The 24,699-nt window shown below is 34.4% G+C and overlaps 1 long non-coding RNA gene across 1 annotated transcript in view; it reads right to left on the bottom strand.

Moving 5' to 3' along the window:
* Positions 1–15,677: 15,677 nt before the first annotated feature.
* Positions 15,678–24,699, bottom strand: part of LOC107201031 — a 64,249-nt gene continuing 55,227 nt past the window's right edge. The window contains exon 8 of the long non-coding RNA XR_004496048.1: positions 15,678–19,420. This is a non-coding gene — a long non-coding RNA (uncharacterized LOC107201031). The remainder of the gene's footprint in view (positions 19,421–24,699) is intronic.

Below are 24,699 nucleotides of genomic sequence, written 5' to 3' on the forward strand. Positions count from 1 at the left end.
CCTTCATGTATGGGTTATTCAGGTACTATAATAAAGGAGAATACATACATACACCTTTATAAAAAGTAATATCAATGCATTATTTATAAAGCAACAGGGCATTGAGGACTAAGATGTAGAAGCAAATTGAACAGCAACAAAAGTCTTCTGCTGCCTCTGCCTTTTATTTCTTGGAAAAACAATACCACTGAAGCTATGATGATTTGTGCTGTCTATTACGACAACTGCATTTTAGAAATATTTAGCAAGTGCAAGCTGCAAAAGCCATAACTATAAATACCACCAAAGTAAACAGAAAGCTGAAGTGTTGTTTAATAGCGTGTCTCCAGACAGACAGCTTTCATAGCTGAATAACTTGGTTCCCCTGCTATTGAATTTCTGCCCCAGAAATATTATACCAATAAAACTGCTATGCTGAGTTTTGCCCAGGACAAAAAGATCATTACATATTGGAATGAAATTCACTCTCCATCCCTTGGAAATATTTTGTTTCTTAAATGAGAGAGTATCATGTTGAAATGACTCTATAAAAGCAGTGTGATTTTGGTTTAGGTGAACAACAATGTGGCTGAGTTTTTATGAATATGTTTTGATAGTAAAAGAAGCATTCAATGACTTAAAAGTTTTTTAGAGAAAAGTGGCCACGTTTTTTTGTTTTAAAATCATGGATTTATAAAAAAAAAAATTAAATTTTAATTAAAATTATTTATATTGAAACTGTATTATTTTCATAGCATATTTCAATACTGCATCAATACACAAATATTTTGGCGTTATAAAAAAATTGTATTGTTATTTCTGCCACGTTATCTCTTTTAGAATGAAAAAAAATCAAAATATTTTATATATTGATGGTTTCCTCCTAAAAATATCTCTTTTACTCATACACTGAGTATAGAAGCTAAGGTTTACCATCACCAAATAATCTATATAATATAGCCTTCAGAGGCTGAGAATGTATCTGGTAATTTTTGCTAAACAAATAGTTAATTTATAAGGTCAGAAAAAAATCTATGTTCTTTATATAAATGCAAACAAACAATATGCAGCCCTAATAACGTTAAAACTGGTGTTTACTCAGCCAGCTATCAATTAAGTTTACAATTAATTTTGTCAAGACACTTCAAAATGGTCTCTGAATACCCATATAGAAGCAAGACAAGCATCTCTGTTTACATGTGAAGCAAATTAAGTAATAATATTTTTTAAATCTTCATTTTTTCATATTAAAATTGCAGTTAAAATATTGTCTTGCTGACAGTCTGGTATCAATTTTCCTGTTGCTGTTAACTGGTTTGGGGGAAAAATTCCAGGCAGTGGTAATGAAATCACATTGGGCCTCTCAAGAATGAGGGCAAAGAGATGATTGTTTACTGTGAGTGAAGCTTGAATAGCTCTACATCAGAAAAAAGAAAGAAAAGAAAGAAAAAAAAGAAGAAAGTAAATGTGCCTCTTGACAGGCAGGTCACAGGATCCATTGTAGGGGGAGAGGATATATGCACTGAAGGAATGGAACTCTACTGATACACTTCTTGTGATGTTTTATGTGCAAAAATAAATAAATGACTAAATAATAAAGATGTCTTCTACATGTAGATTAGAGAGAAAAAAACCTAGAGATTAAGAGAGAAAAAGCTAAGCATCAAAAGTCTCTCTCTTCTTAGCCTGTGATTTAAATACCGGCTCAAGAAAAGACTGCATTAAATTTACAGACCACTAGAAAAAAAAATAGACATGGAGGAATTAGTTCAGAGTGATAATTCAAAGTAGAAGCAGATAAAGTGCTACACGTTAAGCTCTTTCAAAATTGTAAAGCACATTATTTTAAAAAATGTTTGAAATGCTACCAGCTAGCCAGGATGAGACCAAAGGAGTCAAGGTAAGAAATCAGTGATTTGGAGGTCAGGCTATAAACAGGAGATGTCATGTCTATTACTATCCAGGCAGACATAAAACCATTAGAATAGTTTTGAGTGGGCATGAGATTTAGAACTGTGTGAGACTCTGAAATCATGTTTCTTACATGACCTACATTCTTTGTAGCTGTTGGCTGATTAGAAAAGCCATGTATTGTGTCTGTGTGGCTTTTCTTTCTCTTATATAGTATAAAGTCTACTCAAATTGATGTTTTGAAAGGATTCTGTGTTTAAAGCATGGGCTCCCTCTGTCTGTATACTTGAAGCTTGCATTAGACAGGGTTTTTTCTATAAAAGAGAGAGGAAAAGTTCTCATTATTCCTCTACCTTTTTCCTTGTACATTTTCAGTATGAAAATATATGCATTTTGTTACATTTCTTTTAAATATGAAAAGCCTAAGTTTTTGAAACTGAAGATCATATGCAATTTTGCCGTCTCTCAAGTCTTCTCACATGAAATATTGTAATGTCTTAGGTTATTGAGCCTGATCATTTGTTAATGACATTAGGTTTTTTTATTGTGAGATGCAGTTAAGTGGAATATGTACCAACATTCCTGGACTTAATATGTTCCTTAGTATAAGAGAAAATTAATGATTTAACAGCTTGGTCATTTTTTCCTCATTTTCACACAGAATCATCACATTTAACATTCTCTTTCTTTTTTTTGTTTTTCCTCAGTTACTTGCAAATTTGGACCAACTATCTTTGATTTTACTTTGGGAGAAACATATTCTTCTTGAGCAGTAGGACATCTCTCACAGCGTAGCCTGATACTGGCAATTATAAAGAAAAAAATAAAGTGATTGCTTTTATTTTCAGATTCTGTACCTTCTTAATTGGTACACTGTGTCCTTCCCTACTGTGCAACATGCAGAGCAAGGTGTGTGAATATTGACCCCTTATAGACTTGGTGTGCCATTGTAATTTTGTGTCCTCTTTTAGAAAAATAATGAAGTAACCCCTGCTTAGTGTAAATGTCTCAAAATATGCATTTAAAAGATGGGGAAGAGTTTCAGTGTATAAGATTTCTGCATGGATTTTACTTAGACTTTTTTTTTTTCCCAAGTGAAAAAACCCACCAAAGAACCCTCCAAAACAAAACTTCACCAAAAAAGGAAATTTGCAAAAGCGAAAACAATAAAAAAGTCCAAATCTCTATAATTCAGGGTATTTATAATAATTCCAAGAGAAATTATTTAGTTTTGAAAAAGACCTGAGAAGAAGTGATGAGTTCTGACATATTTGTAAATAATCCTGTGCAAAAAAAAGATAGATTCTTCATCTCACAGGGGACTAAAGAACCCGAAGACAAGAAAAAGTGAAAAAAAAATGAAAAAAAAAAGATATGAGAGATAAATTGGTAACAGAAGTAAAAAGTCACACCACAGACACATTCAGCTTTGGGATGTAACAATGCCTGAAAGTGTTTAAGAGAGATATATAATACAGAGGTGGCAGGAGAAGTCAGACACATCTCTGAAGCTTGTGGCACTGTTACAGTTATCCAAAACAAAATCAGCAAATGCAAGGGACTTCATAGATAAGGACTTTGTCTCTCGGCAAAAAGAAATCGTCACAGAATAAAATGAGCTGGTCCCAGGAGCTGATGCATTAAAAGGATACAGCAATACTTGTTATGCATTCCCTGCTCTTGTACACGTACATTTAAAAGACACCCGTTCCTGAATAAAACAAAACTATGGTTCTAGCAAAGGGAAACTTAACTTCGTGGTTATTTATCAAAGTGGGACATTTAGCAAGTTTTCAATTGTCTGATTAGTATTGTGGTGACATTTATAGCTGAAGACTCACAGTTTCCAGTACCCCAACAATCTTCAATCCCTGAGAGCACTGTTAAAACAAACTAGGGAATATGCTTCTAAAATTTCTTCTAATTTTCCCATTCTTCTGAGAATTTCAATGAACAAAAATAATAAATTACAGACTGTTTGTTTAATATCTTTTCTGGACCAGGACTAATCAAGACAAAGGTAGAGGGACTGAATGTTGTGTACAGTCATACCTTCCTTGCTTCCCTGGAGACTACTGGGAGCTAATATGGTTACCAGGCAGAGGTGTTTTTCTGTATCTAAAAGCTGCAGGGAATATTATGTTTGACTTACATTCTATTCACCCTCTGAATATTTTAATGATCTGCCACATTTATTTGTACATATCAGTGTATTAAAAAAATAATATGTGATCCTCAGTTTTTAGATGCAGACTTAGATTCCCTGGAACAGCCGAAAATTAGTTATTTTCTATTTCCTCTGTTGATTTGCAGCAAATCAACTTGGTACTTTGTACAAGGGTTTTCCTTTTCCCTGGTGGCTTTCTACTGTCGTGGGAAACAATCCTTAAGCCTGGATTGCCCTGAAGCCTTGGCTCCTGTGAATGGCAAGTGAAGATTGCTCAGTTGTTGCTTTTGCTTTTCTCTCCTGCAGAAGGGATATCAGTGGAATTTCTCCAATAGACTAACTCTTCAGTGAAGAGATGTATTTAGAAAGGAAAGTGTGTGATCCTGGGGTGTGTTTTTGACCATGCCCAGAACTGAAGGCCTTGGTGCAAGTGTTTTCTGCTATGAGGGTTGCTGGTATGTGTCCCCTGGAAGCCATGGTGTCCTGCAGAGCAACTGGCTTATGCTTTGGTTATTGCATCAGGTTTCATCAACTTTTTGATAAAAAAAACCCCGCTATTTTTAGTTCATATGAAATGTTGGCAGTCTAGATTTATATTTTTCTCTGTTTTCATGTTAGTCCAACTTTGTTAGGGAAATTATAATACGGGGTGCTCAAAATGATTGCCAGTGTTAATAATTTGCACATTGCTCTGCCCAAACAATTGTTAGAATCTACCAACCCTGAAATTACATTTTAGGTTTAAACATGATTTACTTAGCCATCAAAGCAAATTGTTGCTGCAGGTGAGCTATTGGATTTATATCTTTGTTACCTAAGACACTGATAGAGACCTGGGTTGTTATATGATTTGACTACTTTATCCAAACAGTGACATTTAGATTGTGGAATTAAAAAATACAATGCATAGGAAACATATGCATTGAATTTTTAATTTAAATTTTTTATTTCAATAAGAATTGAAACCAATTGCAATTGATTGACCAAAAGTAGATTTGGTTAAATGAGTAGTGACAATTAAACAGACAGTATGTACCTGTCTTGTATAATACAAACACTATCAAATGCCACACCCTTAAATTACCTTTAAAACTGTCCATTTGTAATAATTTTAGGTGTTCTGGGAAAAAAAAAAAAATCTCCAGTCTATGCATGTTTAGTCAGTAGACAAATGAAACACTGCAACTGAATGGGATGTGCAGGTATATTAAGTGGGTTTAAATCTTTACTGTATGGAGACTTTGAACAAAACTGGACAAAAGCAGCATACTGCCAGTGGAATCTCTGTCTTTAAATTAAGAAAAATCAAATAGTGGGTGAAGTACTGGGTCATAAAGTAGAATACCCAATAATTCTTGCTCTTAGATTTGTTCTGGCTGCCACTCATTTAACCCACAATCTACTGTTATGCATTCTACTTTAATTTTTTTTTATAAGTAATCTTACAAAAGCACGAGCATAATTCTCCACAAGGCAAGGAAGATACGACACTGGTGAATGTGTCTCTGTTTCTTTCCCTATTGACCCTGGTTTTCATATTTAAAGAATGTATATCATTTTATAACAACCTTATGGAAACACAACACTGTCCATTCAGTACAACTTCATTATCTCCAACTGCGTTACATTGAAGGTGGATTTTAGTAAGAACCTTTTATTATTTTTTTCCAGTTAACAGCAACCTTCATGTAAGTACTCTTCCAACAGAGTTTCGGTGCACATTTCTTTACTATTAACATTGAAAGGACTCAAATGTTTTCATGTCTTAAGGGAAAAAATTCTAAGTTTGCATTTGACATAAAATAATTGAAACAACAAAGTTAAACAGAACATTCCTCAAGGTCATAAATTTTATACCTGTATCTTTTTTGAAAACTCTGCTCATTCCACATTATTAAAAAATATATACAGTCCAAAAAGTAGATTATATTAAACCTACTTTTACCTATCTTCAAATATTTTCAAGAAAAATGTTTCACATACATTTTGATTTTCATCACTGTTTAGCCCATATATATGCAATTATACTATGCTGCATTCACTATTCTGTATATTTTTTGCCAAAAAATACATTGTATAGAAAATTTCACACACCAGCTGCTCTGCTAAAATCAAACAACTTATTTCACCAGTGCCAGTGAAATTTTAATGACATATAAATGCATCATGCATGATAATCAACAGCATTAACATTTAAGCAATATAATCTAATTTATCACATGAAACCTCCCTTGTGTAGTTCTGTTTATATTTGTTTAAGTATAACTGGTAAATGTTAAATGCTATTTTGGCACAACTTTCATTCAAAGATCTAAGAAAGGTCGGTTGACTTCCATTTTAAGATCTGGCATTTCTCTGTTGGCCAAAGTGGTTTTTCTGGTATTTTTGTATGAGGAATGTATGCAAAATAATTACTCAAGGAGATAAAAAAATAAGATTGTGTACTTAGAGTGTAATGAAAGAGAGATTTGTAATGAAATTATCTCAATTTTTTGTTTTACTGGATGTCAGGGTGTCCTTTATTGGGAAAAGAGGAGAGAAGCACATCCTTGCTTACAGTAGCTGTCTAATCATGCTCCAAATAAGGTGAAAGAGAGAGAAACCTGTTCAGTGGGCATGCACATTTATCACAGTATAACTAGACAAAACACTCAGTCTTGATGCTGTAGAATTATTTTGTGAATTATCCAATCCTCGATCACAAATACTACAGGTTCCTTATTTATCCAGTTGCAAGTTTCATGTGATTTTTGTTAAAAAATTTACTTATAATTTCAGAAGTTTTTCTGCAGATGCAATGACTGGAATCAGAGGATAAGATTTAATTGAAGAATTTAGGCCACTGTCTTAAACATACTATATATATATGATAGTAGAGAGCAATATATATGATAGGGAGCTATATATATATATATATATATATAATATGTATGACAGTAGGGTGCAATTTAACAATAATTGTTCAGTTAGAAGCATTAGGCTTTCTAGTAGTAGTCAACATTAAAGGCCAAAAAAATTAGAAAGTAACAGTACTATATCACAGCATTTTTACAACCTCCTTGACAAAAGTATTTCTTCTGCATCCTGCTACTGATCATATATATTGCATACAGGCTTTATTCTGCACAACCACTAATTAAGCACAGAAGTGGTTATGCTTATAGTCACATACACGTGTATATACACGTATCTGTTCTTCGCAAATTAGTTAGCTTTGACATGGATAAACACAAAAGTAAGAGACAAATTATAGGTTGAGGCATTAATTGCAGCTTGTCCATGTGTAGAAACCATACGGTGGTATGTGTCACATTTATGCTCATTATACTCCAAAGGCTCAGTAAAATCAGCCTACGTTGTTTGCCAGCAGAGTATAAACGCTGCACAAGGCTACAGAAAAATAGCCTCTTACAGTGATTTTTACATGATTTGTCCCTGGGGTTTGCTTAAAGGTATTTGCAGAATATTAAAATGACCTCCCTAGACCACAGGAGTATGGGTATAAATGAGAATTATTTTGATTGATTAACTAATTACCACAAAGTACTGAAGTTTATAGTTTGCATATTAAGAGACATATTATTAGGTGGTAGAGACAATTAAACAACTTTAAATACATCAAATGGAATAAGTGTGCATAGTTAGATAAAATTATTTTTTGGAAGTAATTTTTTTTTGTTTGCCATGTATGTTTTGTGGTTTGGAAAGACAAAGATGTTTATTTCTTTACTTACTTATTACAGTGCTTGCCACTTTTGCTTTCATTGTATTCCTTCTGACTTTTCTGCGGTTTTTTTCCTACTTGACTTGCATCTTATTTTTATTAGTATCTGTGGCAGTACTCTGATGACTGGTGCAATCCATTGGCTTCTCTTAATAAAAATGCATGGATAGAGAGCTACTGCTGCAGCTTCCCACAGATGTATGGCAGATTTGTGTTAAAAGTTTTTTCCTTGGGCCAAGACAGCTCTCCTGGTGAAGGTGATTATTTCAGCACTAGTGTCTTCAGTTCAAAGCAAGTGTGGAAGTCACTAATTTTATTGATTTCATTATGGTATAGATCTAAATTAGGAATAAGTGACTAGGTGAGATACTATTCACTCCAGTTCTCCCTTTAACAAAAAAAACTTCTTAAAGTTGTGAGATGTTTGACAGCATCAGATAGCTTTTTAATCCTTTCAGTACATTCTAGACATTTGGGGACTAGAAGGTACTTGATGTATCAAGAAACACATGCCTGCTAAAAAACTTATTGCAGCTGAAAATTTGGCTTCTTGATATCTATGGAGTGGCCAATTTTGTAGCAATATTTCTTGTTATGGATTTCTAAGTCATAAAAATATTCATATCTTTTGAGAAATCTTCCTTTGAATAGCTACTGGAAAGTAAATTCCAAAACTTTTGATATCCATTCACTGAAGACAACCTATCCTTAGAAATAAAATTCAACTTAAGACAAGATCTTGGAGATAGTTTAACACTCAGACAAACAGAAAAAATGCTACTGGCCCAGCAACTTTATGGATACAGATAAATGTGACTTTATTTCTGTTATGTACACATAAATAGCTGTTAATTTTAAGTATAGCTGCATACAATTTTCAGATGAATCTAAAGCTTTTAAGACTACTTAAAACTGAAGATGGTGAGTAAATATCTAAAAATTCTGTGATTGAATGATGTCTTGTTTTAAAGCAGAATATTGCCATTTATTTAGTGAAATCACTCTAAGCAGAGTAATTTAAAATTACATATGTTCAATAGATTTTTTTTATCGTGGTTAAAGTACTTTGATGTAATGGTGAACTAACACATAGTTTCTTCTCTTCTAATGTTTACTTGCATTTGTGTTATGTAAAGTCAATTAAGAAAAATAAATAACACAATCCTTCTATAGTCTGTGTCAAACACACACTAAGACTAAATACCATACTTTGGAAAAACATTTACTCCAAATTTGCCAAAATCACGTTGTAGAATCTCTTCAGTGATAAAGTAATATAAAAAAGATGTTTTACTTACAGGAATATATTTGAAACATAAGAGAAAGAAATACAACTTAAGACTTCATCTCAGGATGCTTTTACCAATAGGAAAACTAAATCAAGGTACCTGATTAGGTCTAGGGAACCAGATGAATTATTTTGAAGAACGAATCCTGCTCCATCGGCTGCAAGAAAAGCTGAATATTAGTCAGTTTAAGATCTGCACAAATACATTTTCCTACTGACTAGCTCTTCTGCACCACCCAGTGCCTAACCCTGAATATGCATTTCTTTGTGATGTACAGCACGAAGTGTGAAGCATCAGCCAGAGCCATAATGGAACACTAGCCAAGGAGCTGAGCAAATTACTTGTGGTCAGGAATACTACTGTAATTTAAGTCTTGTAGTGGCTGCATGAAATATACTTTGGATTTGAAACATATGTTAGGTAGCCTGAATTCCCTGAGCAGTAGCATCATGTTGTTATTGCCCCACAAGTCTCATTTATTTAGCTTGTCTTGAGTGTCTTCATGAAAACAGGTCATGTGGACATCCTGCTGCTCCAAAAGTATTTAAGACTTGTTCAACACATATGCATCTAACCCTTAAAGAATTCCTTGTTTTTAAAATCAAAAGCTTTTTTTATATTTTAGATAGCTTTACAGAGTAGGTGGGCAGAATACTCATTCAGTGATCAGTGGCAGTGTGTCAGAATGGTTTTGAGCTGCTTATTTTTCAAACTGTTAGCATAAAACAAAGCAAGAGCTGCAAATCCTCTGTTTTATCTGGAAGCTCAGTCCTAAAACCATAATCCTTGTAAATATGTTTATTTATAAGAAACTCTGGAAAAAGAAAATGAGATTATTCATAGGTGATGTTTGTCATTGCACTGTTCTGTAGTGATGCTTGGTGAAGTCCCCACACATCATTATCACCAGTGATAGAAGGGCAACTGCTTTCTAGTAACCAATGTTTTGATTCGTCATGATTACTCCTTCTTTGAGAAGATTTAGGGTAAAATATTATACTTGGTTCAGCTCATGCCTATTGTAGTGTAAACTTCTACTACCTTATCTTCAATGGAGCACTTGTACTTTGAGAGTAAAAAAAATATTTTTATTCATTCCAAAATTATTCTACGTTGGGTTTTTTTCACACACTTTGTGTATTTTTACATTTCTACCAGACTTTGGAGATTTTGCCAGAAATCTTAACAATGCAACTGTTTCTGAGTTTTTGTCTTCCGTGGAAAAATAGCACATTTTCCATTCTTTCCTAAAGCTGATTTTAATAAGAGACTTAATGCAGATCAACCCCACTGAGCAATATTTTATTCACTAAGCGTCTAATAAGTTTTTTGCTAAGTTGCTGAATTGGGAATAACAAGAACTCAATCTCCATAAATTGACCTTTTAGCTTCAGCTGAGCAGCTCTCTACTGAATAATAATTGTAAATAAATAAACCTAAACAAAATGACAACAAGCATAAGCCAGTGCACAGGAAGGCTGGGCAGTTTGATGAAGCAAATGCTAAATGGTGAGAGCGAGGCAGGGGGAACTGGTGTCCTCACCAGCAAGGGTGTGGTCTGGCAAGGCTCATGAGAGGAGACAAGCTTGGGTAACAGCCCTGTCGTGCCCATCTGAATCCACAGTGACAAAAGAGGTCCAAGTCAAAGCCTGCAAGTCATATCAGCAAGGTCAGCATCAGCAAGATAAGGGAAAAAATGACACAGAAATACTCATGGCACAGCTCAGAGAAGGGACAAGGCTGATGGCTGCAGAGCCTCTTGGTGTATTCAAGATCCCAACAAAAGCCAAGCTTAGCTTTTAGTGAAGCTAATTCATATTCAGGTTTTCTAGAGATACACTAAAAATGAGAGATATGAAGAGGAGAAGTGCAAATATTTGATTTGGCACAGAATATTCCACTTATGCTGATTATTTATAAAGAAATCGAAAAAGATAATTTCCCAGAAATGTCAGTTCTTGTGCAATTCTCTTTTACACAAAGAGCAGGTGGTGCAACATATGTGCATGATGTGTGAGTTTCATCTCCTCCTTTGCAGAATCTCCAAGGCTACATTTCCTAACTCCTAGGCTGTTCCCTGGTGTGTTCTACAAAATAAGAAAAGGTATGTAACAGTGTTAGATGATCTGGTGTTGACAGCATGACATCGGGAAACTTAACCAGTTCCTCTAGCCTCCCTGATTTATTAATTCTTTACTCATTTGAGAAAATAATTTCCTGATCCTTAGAAGACCCCACCATTTTAAAAGACTTTGTAGCCATGGACATTCCAGTTAGATCCCTTTATTGATACAAGAAGATCTGGTATTCTCACAGGCACTGCCCTTCCAGAGGCATAAATGAAACTCCAGCTAACAAACCAGGGCCCCTAATTTTAAATTTCAGGATAGTGTTTCTTCCTGAAAATTTTGGCAAACAAAAAGCTGTTGTATCAGCCTTCTTTGTCAATTTGAAGTTTGACTTTAAATCAATGTTCATATGTATGTCCAATAGATTAGTTATATCAGTAGCTTTTGGAACTGACAATTTTTTTATTATCTCTTACTGCTCTTATTGCTGGAAAGATCAATGAAATTTTACTAAGATTCAATATATTTGATGTATCAATCTTACTGATGTAAGATTAAATTTTATTTGATTCAGAAAGTTATTTTGGAGAGAATCTGGTCATAAATGAAATAGATAAATTGTTAATTTTCTTAAATTATGAAATTCACTATTAATATACTGCTTTGGATGATTTTTTTTTTCCTGCAGTTAACTCCATTTCAAGTTAAAAAATGTGTCACTGATCACATCATATAGTGTTTACCATCTACCAAGGAATCTGGAACCACTTAGGCTATTCCACATTTTTAACAATGGCAGTGGATTCTACAGGGTGTTTTATTCCAGTTACTACCTGCTACAGACAGATGTAACTCTTCTCCCCACTTGGAGATGTAAAAATCTGCCTGCATACTTACTGTAATACTAGGTCTGAAAGACATGTAAATAAGCAAAATGATTCTAAGTGTTAATGCAGGAATAGACAAATGTGTTTTCACTACTACCCTTAGGCAGAAAATTATGTTTGTTTTTTTCTGTCACCTACAGATACATTTCCATTCCAAATGCACATGGAACAAACATAGAACATAGAACACTAATTTTGAAGGATAGGGAAAAAATCACAAAATATTCAACTGCAAGTTCACCAAGCACTTCTACAGACATTTACCAAGGTACATTTTCCTTTCATGCCTAATCTGATATAACTTTGACATATTGCCTGGTCTTTTTTCCTCCTCTCCCCCTGTATCATCTATCTTTATGCAGCTTCCCATAAGGATGAGTTGGTTCAGCTCACTGATGACAGAAAGTACACATCTCAGCATGTGGGAGGGAAGAGAGGATTAATTTTCTATCAAGCAAATGTGTCAGCCAACCCATCCTGTGGGCTCAAGCTTGCAAGGGAAAAGCTAGGAGTGTGAACATGCTAAACAGGACCTTTCAGCAGCTGAATTCAAATGCACTGAAAGACTGTCCTTGTCACCCTGCAGTTAAGAGTCCAAAAACATGGGTAAGATTACCTGGAAAATCTTCAGCTGAAATCACATGGCCAAGCAATATATTCGTGTATGAAAGGTTTTATAATTACACCAGTCTCATTTAGAGGTGGGCAGCTCCCTGAATAGACACCAGCCTGGCATTGTGTGCCCTCCTGTACTCTGGTAATGCCTTAAGAGCTGTGACTTCCTATCTGTGGTGGGATAACTTGATTCAAGGTCAAACCCCCTCCAGACACTCTCACTCCACCTTCTCAACAGGTCAGGGGAAGAAAATGAGATGAAAAAGCAGATGGCAGAGAATAATGACAGGGAGATCACTTGCCAATTACCTTCACATCCAAAACAGACTCAGCTTGGGGAAACTTTGTTTTTTACCAGTTAAAATAGATTTGAATGGTGAAAAACAAATATAAAAACTAAATCATCACTCTTCCCTGTTCTTTTTCCTTTCCAGGCTCAACTCAACAGATCTGTTCCCAGCTTCTCTACCTGTTATCCCTTGACTGTTGTGGGAAGCTGGGGAAGTGGGTTACAGTCACTGTATACCAGCTTCTTCCTCTTCTCACATCTCCTCTGCTCCACAGTGGATCCTGTCCATGGACTGCAGTCCTCCAGGGTAAACCCAATCCAGCATGGATTTCTCTACAAGTTCAAGTGTAGATGCCTCCTCCTTTGTGGTATCTGCACCAGCTGCAGGGGAAGCTGCAGCAGCATTTTACCATTTCTTAAATGTGATTTCCTAGGGGCATCATCATCCTGGCTGAGGGGCGTCCTCAGCAATGTCCTGCAGTAGATCCATTGGAGATGTCTGTCTCCAGCATGGAGGGCAGCTCCTGGTCCCAAGTCTCATGCTCTATACATTATGGAATATGTATATGAATATTACCAAATCATGTTGCTCACAGTATCTTCAAAACATAAATGTTCTGTCTGTGAAGATGCTAAATTTCCTTAGGGAGTGTCATTTTATAAATCTTCATAATGGTATTCTTAACCTATGAGGTCATTGTGGATCATCAGTGACAGCAATGCTATGAGTTACCCAGGTCTGGTTTCACTGTTCAAGAGATTAAACTTTATTCAAATGTCTCTATTCTTAGGCAAAGAAGCCTTTTACCAGTCCCACATACCTTTACTGAGTTAGCTTTTTCTTTAGCCATACATCATTCTACTACAAGACACACTTCTTAGTGATGGCATTATTGATTTTGTTATTCTTTGCTTTCATAGTTTAGTTATATGGGGTATGATGAGGATCATGAGTAAGTATAGCAGTATTTTCGTGGCTGCACTGAACCAGAATAAAGATCACTCTAGCACTACCCCTATATACTGTTTGACAGTATATGAGGAACAAACACTTTAATAAAGCCTAAGAAGAAAACTTAACTACTTCATCACACCATTCCAGAAATCAGAAGAAAAGAGTCTTTTAGAGTTTTAGATTATGTTGCATCTTTATTAACAGCCAATTACATCTATTTGTTTAAGACATTTATATTTTATCCTTTGGAAATGTAAATGTTATGTTTAGTAGGAGTTTACTACAGATATTGCTTTGCATTATTGTACAGAATTAGTCTTCTGGTTCTTCTCATTCATCTTTGATTAAAAAAAAATCCTTGACTTCTTGACCTGCAGACACTGATCTTAAGTAATTTATAATTAGCACATTAAAGCATGGAGGCTTAAGTGACAAAAAAAAAAAAAAAAAAAAAAAAGAAAAAGAAAAAGGAAAGATAAAATATGGCGTGTCAATAGCTGTGTCATCTCTCTGTTCTGCATGAGTGCTCCGTTTTACAAGTTCAATTTCCTGACCTCAACAGATATCTTACTTTGGAAGTTGGAAGAAAAATGACAACCCTTAATCTTCAGGAGGGTCTAACTTTTAGTCCATTTTAAGAAACTTTGTCCTTTAATTTGTAGGTAAGAAAGAGACTGAGAGACAAACAAGTGAAAGAGAGAATGAAACATCTGCCTCTTTGAGTCAACAGCTATTATTTCTTTATAGCCAAATTTGATTTTTGTTTCCCACATAACAAACATAGCTAATATTAGGGCTTTTGATCTTTTTTCCTTTCTGAACACAGGGTGATGCTTATATGCAGAATGAAGATGAAGTGTTTCAGTTTTATCATGTGGTATGTCAGGCAAGGTCAACTCAAAATAAAGGAACAAAATTAAATTCTTCAGTTGACATAAAGGTACAATGGAAACATGTTTTTCAATTTGGTGTTCTGGGTAATTCAGAGGCTAAGAAATAACTTTTGTAGAACTACTATAAAACACACTTAAACTGTTCCAAGTGGTTCCTGTGCTTCTGAAGTAAAAAAACTTCTGAACCATTTGGCCTGGTACCTGGCATGGTCTCACAGGGTCTCTCAAAGCTGCTGTTAAAGAACTGCAAATATTCACACTGGAAAGAGCTGTTTCTCTATAAATCAGAGAGTGATTTAAAGCTAAATGCTTCTAAGGATATTCCAGTTTAATTTATATGGCTTTGGAAGTGTTCCAACTTAGGCCAAGAAAAGAGTACGATTTCTGATGCTGGTCGTTTTGGCACATAGTGTGTACCATGCTATAAAAATCATCTGCCTAAAGAAGCTCTTAACATTTCCAAGCTTATTTCCTGGGTAAAATTACCAAAATGGTCTTAAATGTAATAAATCACTCTTTATGTTACCCATTGATATCTTCAATCTACACCAGTATTTATAGTACAGTGTATTTCTGTGAAAATTCTCTCTTCATAGCTCATATAATAGGCAAGATAGTATTAACAGTAGGTTCTTTACACCAAAATTATTTGTTTCTAGAAATATCTGAAAGTATCAGGCATTTTAGGAGACAGGGATATAATAAAAGAAAATATTAATGAACATAAATCCCAGGTTGCACTTCTTTTTTCTGTTATTTGTATCACAGTTGAATCTAACTGCTTCTTCATGTTTTATGGAAGAGAAAATGTGCTGACATGAATGACAATTCATGGGAATGCAACCTTGTAGGTCCATGAAAGGGTCGTCTGCCTTCTGTGACTGTAAATTTCACCACTGGCTTCTGATGGAAGGTCAGTCTGAGAGGGACTCTTCCATCACTCTTCCCATCAGCTTCTTTTTCAGATGCAGATGCTATTCACTTGTGTGCAAGAGAGCTAAAGTGACCTTTTTACTGTTTGTGTAAGGGTTTTGGCATTTCTTGTATGGAATTTCAGATGTGCCTAAGGAGCATAAACTCAACTCTTGAACCACTCTTTGAAAAGCCACAAATAAAAAATAAGTAAAGCTAAAATACATCCTTTATCCTAGAAAATTGACATTTAAGCACCAGATTTAAAAAAAGGGGTTTGTATAAGTTCTGTCTATGTGTCATACTGCCTGCTATTATGATGATTGGTATAATTAGTAACAAAATTTCAGCTGTCATGAAATTGGATAATTTTTCATGGACCTTTTGATACTAAATATGTAATACATTAAATCTGCCTATGCTTCTTTGTGGTATAATATTTTTTATATTACATATAATATTTGGCTGTTGTTTTATTTCTTAGGATTTGCTTTACAAAGCAAAGAGGCACTGATTTTATATTCCTTGCAGTTATTTGCCACATATCAGACTGAAAATAATTTTACATGCTTTTCTTTACATTCACAAGAAGGAGAGTAGCCTAAACCAAGGTTTTTTACTGGAATGTGAAAGAGAGATGGGAGATGAGGAAAAAAAATTGGACCTTATCTAGCTTTTATTGCAAGCCACGGGTAAGTATTGCCTGAATTTTAAAAAATAACTAAATCAGAATATAAGCATAGGAGTTTTCCCCTTTCCAAGGGTCAAATCATTACCAGATAAATCCTTTCTTAATTCTGATCCTCCAACGTACATTATCCTTCCAAGACATTAAATATTGCTGGATTAATGGTGGTTAGTGCAAAGCTTTGCTACAAATGCACATTTTGTTAAGCAGTAGTAATAAAGGATTTCAATTTGGAATTCAGATGCAGGTAATTGAAAAGCCAATAAGTACCTTCAAACAGATGAGGGACAATTATCAATTTTAAAACTTGCTTTTCTTGTTTCTCAAAGTATTTTATAGCCATCCCCATACTGTTGTACATTATAGCTAAATGATTCATGATTGCAGGAGTGGCTGATATTTTATAGAGAAGTATATTGTTCTTTTTCCTGTTTCTAGAGCCTCCCCTCATCTTAGTATAAAAAATAAAAAGTAATAAAATAAAAAGAAGAAAAAACCTTTTATTTGCAAAAGCAAAGCTTGTTTTTTCTATTCCTTGTTTATTTACCACTGGGTCAGTTTACCATTCTTACTCCACTATTCTTTCATTGTTTGACTTCTGGCTTGCAAACCAAATTTTCTGTTGTTGTCTCTCATTTTTCCATTTCCCCTGAGCACTGATAATTTGCAGTCAAAATTAGGAATTGGGAAATTTAAAGTGTATCTATTTCAATTTTCCTGAGTATGCGACTAATTTGTTTTCACATTCTACTTAACATGTACTTCCCACACATTCTATTTCAATATTGTTTGCTGTCTTTTTTCCCAAAATTAAACCTAAACTATATCTTGCCCCCCAATAACTGTATTTTTATCAGATCCGTATTATTATTCAGATCCAAGTGACAAATATTATAATGAAGATATTTTTACCATTTTCCTAATAATCAAGAGTCAATATAAAGTGAAAATAGCAAATATAATTACTTTTTATTATAAATCTATTAGCAAAAATAAAACAAGAAAAAAAATGTGCTCTTGGATTTAAGTATTATATTGGGTTTATGTGAGTTAATGTGGCTAGATTTTGATAACACTGGGGGTGGCAGGTGTGGCTTATGTGAAGACAGCAGAAGTTGCTCCCACATTGGGCAGTCAATTCCAGCTGGGTCCAAAAAGGACACCCTGCTGGCTGAAGCTGAGTCTCTCAGCAACATTGCTGCTAGCATCTCTGTGATAATGTATTTAAGGTATAAACCAACCAAAACAGCTGGGAGAGGGGAGAGAGATTATGTAAGAGAAGCAGCCCCAGAGACACTAAGGGTGGTGAAGAAGGAGGGGGAGGAGGTGCAGAGATTCTCTTGCAGAGTGGGGTGCAGGCTGTGCTCAGGAAGCTGTCTCCTTGCAGCCCCAAGGAGGTTCAAGGTGAAGCAGATATCAACCTGCAGCACCTGAAGGAGCCTACGTTGGGTCAGACTGTTCCTGTAGGATTGTACCCCATGGAAAGGACCCTTGCTTGAGCAGTTCTCGAAGAACTGCAGCCTGAGTGTGAAGAGGAAGAAGATTCATAGACACAATGCCAGGAACTGACTGCAACCCCCATTCCCCATTTCCCATTCCCCATTCCCTAGCACTGCTCAGAAGGCAGAAGACTCAGAGTGAAGCTGAGCTTGGAAAGAAGTGGTGAGGGGTGGGGAAAAGGTGCTTTTAACTTAGTTTTTCTTCTCACGACCTTATTTTGCTGCAATTACATGAAATAATACATTAATACATTAATATACCTAATTCAAGTTTATTCTGTCTTTGATGGCAATTGCTAAGGTGTGTCCCTGTCCTTATCTTCATCCACAAGCTTTTAATGATACTTTTTTCTTCTTGCCTGTTTGATGGAGGATGAGTGGCAAAACATCTGTGTGAGCACAATCCAGCCTATATATGAAAATAAATAAAAGCAATGCCCCCAACCTTAAGGACCCTTAGGAAATTTTGAGGAACTCTCAATGTCTTTCTCCTTCCCATTAATTGGCAGGTGAAAACCTTTCCTGCAGAAACCTCTTAATTGAATTTTTTGTCCTAAGAAAATAAATTAAAATGTAAAATATTATAAATTTTGCAATCTTTCTGGCACAGAGAAATAAAAAAGTGATTATTTAAGAAGCTTGTTTTCCTACAGTATCTGAACTAGGTATCTAAATTTAGATTGGATGAAAACTTTTCAAGGTGCTCATTAATGTACAGAGCTGGAATTGAGTGTCCCTGATAGTACTTATTTCAAAACAAGAATCAGTAGAATTTGGGAGTTGAATATTTGCATGTTATTGGAAAAAAAATCCTTTAAAAACTTTGTGGCCTAATGTATATGTTTTAGGTTTGCTGATAAATTTTGTTCAGTTCCATGACTGATCTGCAACTTTTTTTTTCTTCCTTAATCTGATTGTTTCCTTCAAAAGTTGTGCAGGCAGTGTTCAATACTAAAACAATGTTAGGATTTAACATAATCTGATCTCTGTGACAGCACAATCATTAAGCCGTTTTCCACAAAAGACAGAGAATTGTTGAATAGTGTGGTCATCATTATGTGGAAAAGATGATTCATACCCTGAGAGGTAAGAGTGCTTACTTACTGGGATAAAAGCCCCACTGAAAAACTACAACAGCATATAAGCACCCCACCCAAAAAATACATGTTAAACCCACAATTTTTAAACTTACAAGAATGTGATTGCTCCTAAGTTTTCTTGTAGCAGGAGATTGCAAATAACTTTCTGCAATTTTAGGTATTTTTTGAATGACTCTTCATATATTCCTACAAATCTAGTAAGAATTACTGTGCTTCTCAAATATAGTGTCTTATATTTGCCAATTGTAGAAAAGTACACTTTTGAAACAATGGAAAGAATAAAAGCCTTTCTGAATTTTCTATTGCAACCTGTTGTAGCAGTCTTGGGCAAGATGGACAGAATGGTAGCTAGAGGGAAATACAAGCAGCAACTCTGCCAGAATACATCCAAACAAAAGACTTGTCATACTGTGTCAGGTCATCCATTTGTTGGTCTTCAAAATCTGCAATAAGAAATACAAAGGAGGAAGATACTTTGTGCCAGGTTCTTTCTCTGGCTCATTCCCGTCATACTGTTACCAACAAATGATACATAGAAATATTACACAAATATCAGAGGAGAACCCACTGAGAAAATGAAAAATTATAATTTACTCTAATTATGGTTGGTTTTTTTTTTTAAACTGTAGTAAAATTGTTTTTTAAAACTTATTTAAAAGCTCTTTTATCTCTAGGTCCAAAAAGCTTTTAACAAAGTAGAACAAGACTTCCTTTTGTGGTGTGTATCTTGTCAAAAGGCAGCTACACAACCATGATATAATATATGGCATAGTGAGATTGTCAGACAGCTGTAAAGGAACTGGACAGAAATTGAAATAAACATTCCCAGTCCATCCATTACTCAACCAAGTTCAGACTCCCAGACTGATCCTGTCACACACATTAGCAGGTCACAGTTTTCTCAGATACATTTTTTTCTGTTTGTGATTTGTTCATGAATTATGAAGATGCCACATGATGATGTGTCATCTTTCCTTCTGAGCTGTGATTGTTACATTAAAACAGGCAATGCTTTTCACATGCATGTCTAAGTTATATCCACATTTCATTTCCATTCCATTTTGTCAGTATAATAAAAGTCCCTGATTACAGAAAATTAATCCTGAAGATCTTAATGTATATTGGAGTCAATGGAAAGAAGATTTTTGAAGGAAGGAACAGTAACTTAGCAATGGTTCTAACTGAGAAAATAAGCAGTAAGGGTTTCTCAGAAGAAGAATATAATTTGGAAGCTTTTACTCCCTGGAATAAGCAAAAATGTCAGATATAGAAGTCAGTATAAATTATTGGCCAGAGCAGATGCACATCCAAACATATAAGCTAGCAGGATGAGAAAAATAGGACTATTTATTTTTTAAAATATGTTTATTCACTTACATAAGTATGACATTTACTATAGTTCTGTTATTGCCTTCCTGCATGATTACCAGCAGTTTTTCAAATTAATGTTATCTGTGAAATTTTAAAAGCAAATATGTTGGAAAAGCCTTCAGCTCCTGCTGAGTATAGAGCAACTAATGTGACACTGCCTGGAGGTAAAAGCATCATTGTTCTGCATGCTTTTGGACAGGGCTCTGCTTTCTTTATTTAATCCAAGGTCATTATTTTCAACCACAGCATGTTCTCATAAAGTTCAAACGTTTTCCCAAGAAGGAATAATGACAGCATGGTACACTGGAAATTAAAAAGTTCAAATTCATATAAACCACTGATCAAAGGGGAGAAATGTTGTCAAAGGAGGAAATTGTTATTTTATTTAAAAGACTGAGCTGTTTACACAGGGGAACAGAAAATTGTGAGATACATTTTAGAACTAGGGATAAATTATTTGTTTCTTTGGTATCAAAAAAGGTTTAATTTTTCTGTTGCTGCTTGCTTTTCTTTAGTATACATGCCACCTTCTATCCTACTCTCCCAGAAAAAGACATTTAAATGGTTTATACTGAAACATCTCTATGTTGTAAGATAAGCTTGATGCTTAATATATAAATATTTTTGTCGGTATTACTCAGAGGTTAAAAACTTATGTTATGTTGTTAGATAAAATGCCAACTCCTTGGCAAATAATTACTGGAAAATAGAAAGCTGAAAATAAAATGTAAGTACGTCGTGTTCCCTCTTTTATGCTAACGTGTTTATCCATTTCTTAACTGATCTTGAGGAAAATAAATTAATTTTCATTCTGAATGTTGAGTACCCTTCAGAAGAATTAAAGATGATAAGCTATAAGAAGGAAAGTGGATGCTAAGTAAGTGGAGTAGGATATGCACAAAAGACAGAAGTTAAATAGGCAGTCTTAAAGGGACCTAAAAAAGATGTTGGGAGACTAAAATCAAATATTTCCTTTCCTTCTGAGATGGGGAACTGTCCTGATTTTGGCATCCTGTAAGTACTGTGTGATTTCAAGTGCTTGCTTACACCAGTAACACATCCCAGTATTTCCATTACTGATGTTGTGGTGACTTGTTAATGATTATTTACCTTAAAAGCACAGGTTCCCTCATCAGCCTAGTTGGATAAAATACAACTACAGAAATAATCAACAAGCTGGCTTACTTCTGAACCTGTGTGCTGGTTTACCGCGAGTTTTGTTGTAAAATTTGCCTAGGTCACTGAGCTAATGTCTATGTTCAGCTTTCTGAGAGCCTCCTGTATTACTCAGTTAACTCACAAGTGTCTGAAAATCAAACCAGTGATGCTGCTCTAGTTTTGAATCCTCTGTAGCTGTCCAGACAAGCACATCAGAGATAGTTTAGATGCATTTGGTGTGGGTTTAAGGCATAAGTGCATCCTTGGTCACTTCTTATGGTGCCATCTCTTTGATCTACCTTAAAAGCCTTTCTGGTGATATGATCATAGACTATGTGCTGATAAATATGCACAGACTCTAAAAGCCATCTAGAAGTCACAGCTATGCTAGCAGATAAGGTCTAAGTCAAAGATTCAAGATCTTTTTCATAAATGCTTTTCTCAGTGCAAACATTTCTAATAATCATCATCCCAATTAAATGTGTATGCATATAATTGTGGCTCTAAATGAGCTTTTCTGCTTGAAGTATTCTCATATGCCTTTTTTCTTCTTGTCCCAAAGCACATATGTTCAAAGAGATTTAACAGGTGGAAGAGTGAGAGTTCATTAGGGGTTTTTTAATAATAGAATGTTAAAGATAAAATATTGGAATCACAGTGGTATAAAATGTGATTATTCCATTTTTGATTTGCAATATTTTGTTTTTGTAAACTAAAAATGCTAGAGAAACATTACCATGCTGAATACTTTATTAACTTTTCATCTAATTGCAAAGTTGTTTTTTATTTTTAATACTACTTTGGCATCAAATTTCTTCCAAGTAGCTTCCAAGAACCTACTCTTTTGTGACAAATAATGGAATGCAGGAAAGTAATTTCTGTCAGATGTCTACTCTTATCTCCCCTGTATAAGCCTATTTTTTTGAAATGGTGATTTTAATCACTCTGGAATCTAATTTGAACCATTCTGAAATAACAATTATTGTGAACAGTATTAGGATCTTTTGTTTCCTGACAGTAATGTTGTTATCTTTATAGACTCTCTTGTCTAACCCAAAATAGTTCAGTATTAGGAATACAATTAAATATATTACTGTGATTGAATAATTACACTTTTGATTTTTTTTCTAAATGGCAGAAAATCCTATAATGAGCTCCCAAGTGCATGACAAATACTCCTTAATTTTTTTTTTTCTTTTTAATAGTTATTGAAATGAGCCCATGCTGGTAAGGGTTAAATTGACGAATTCTTAAGGGTGAGGCAGTATTTCCAGTGTATTGGATCATAAATGTTAAATTACATGAGATAAATTGACAAGAAAATTGATTAATGCATTAATTACCAATAGAATGAATTCTCAGTTAAGTGATGAAGAGTTAAATGTCTGCATTTGTACTGTAGCAAACCATTTACATTACAAATAAAGAACAAATGTATAAATAGACATAAATAATGTTGAGGAGGAAAAACATAGAGATGCGTGTCTCCTCATTTTAAAAGAATGAAAAATTAAACCCTCTGTAGATACTTCTTCAATGAATAAGAAATTTTACTGTAGAGACTGTAATTTGTTAATAAGTTCCTATAAGAAGAAAATAAGTATTGATCCAAGAACTAACATAGCTGTCTGATGAAATGTTGTCTCTCTGACTCGAAAAGAGGACAAATTACACACGTTCTTACAATTACTTTCAGATCTAGTATTTTCATAATTCCATCTGATTTCAATATTTTGCCTCATGAATTATCTGTATCCCCTATCTTATAGGAAAACTTAGAGTAAAATTAACATGAGCTATATATGTGCCCTTGAGCAGTAGTTTTCCAGCCACTCCTTTTCCCTAATTGCTGGGATCTCTGAAGTAACTGTGTTCCTAAAACATCAATTAATCACAGAATTAATCAAATAGTGTACAATTTCTAATTAGCATTAGAAAAAGGAGATGTGGAGTAGAAAAATCTAATTATCTGGAAGCATAGAGTATAGGACTCATATATACATATACATACACATACACATACACATACACATACACATACACATACACATATACATACATACTTATTCATATATATACACACCTATACATATAAAGAAAAGAAGATTAGGAGACAGGTCATGCCTTAAATCAAACTGTGTACTGAGTTTGCATGTTATTAATTATTTTTTCCTTTAGCACGTTATCTTTTTTTTCCTTATGTTTCTCCTCTGTATTTTAAATCCCAGGTTCATTAAACACATTCCCTGGCACAATACCACATTTAACAGCAGCTCAGAATTTAATCAAGAAAACCTCTCAATTTATTCCTCTTAACTATTACTGATTATACAGTAGAATGTTTCTGGGACAGATTTCCCAAGGTGTTTGTGTATTTGATTTCCATTCAAATAGTTAAATCGATAGAATTTAAATACCAAAATATGATTCAAAATCTGTTCTTTGTTCATTATTTATGAGTCCAATTTACCTTCCATAGTCCATACAACTGGCTGTCCCTGCCCCACAGAAAATCTACATTTAGAAGTAAACCAGGAAAACAAACAAAAAACCAAATTCACGTAAGTTGAGTTCCTGGGAACCAAGAAACCTAGATCCAATCAGATGATCATAAAACCAAGAATAAATTTTCTGTTTCCTTCACACAGGAACATTCATTATATGTTTGCATAAGCAGTCAAATTCCTTATTAACTTTTTCTTTACTTATTAATGTATGTTTCCATTTATCTTCATCTCACTCATAGGGATTCACAGTAGGACAAAAAGTGACCTTGGTGTTGCAAACACATGGTAGAGGAGGCCTTGTGTTTTCATCTGTTTAAGATGACCAGGGCTGAAAAACCTTTTAATATTTCCTTGTGGTGACAAGATTTTTTCTGAGCTCTGTGGCATAACCCCAGCTATGAGACAATCTGATGCCAGAGTTTCTGAACAGCCTAACTTTGACTTGACAGTATCTAGATTTATACTTATTTTATTTGATTTTTAAATAAATCATTAAAAGTGCTTAAAAACTTTGAAGCAGAACTTTTGAAATGCCAGATCATTTTCTTTTATTACTAAGCAGTGCCATTTCTACATTCTTTGCACCATGATATTTTAGAGGTACACCAGTCTTGATTTTTTGTGTTATTTAATAGGACTGAGATAAATTTTTGAAATTCTGCTTTATAAAAGAAAAAAGAAGGTGC

The sequence above is a fragment of the Parus major genome, chromosome 2 (genome assembly GCF_001522545.3).
Source record: "Parus major isolate Abel chromosome 2, Parus_major1.1, whole genome shotgun sequence".
In the NCBI taxonomy this organism is placed as follows: domain Eukaryota; kingdom Metazoa; phylum Chordata; class Aves; order Passeriformes; family Paridae; genus Parus; species Parus major.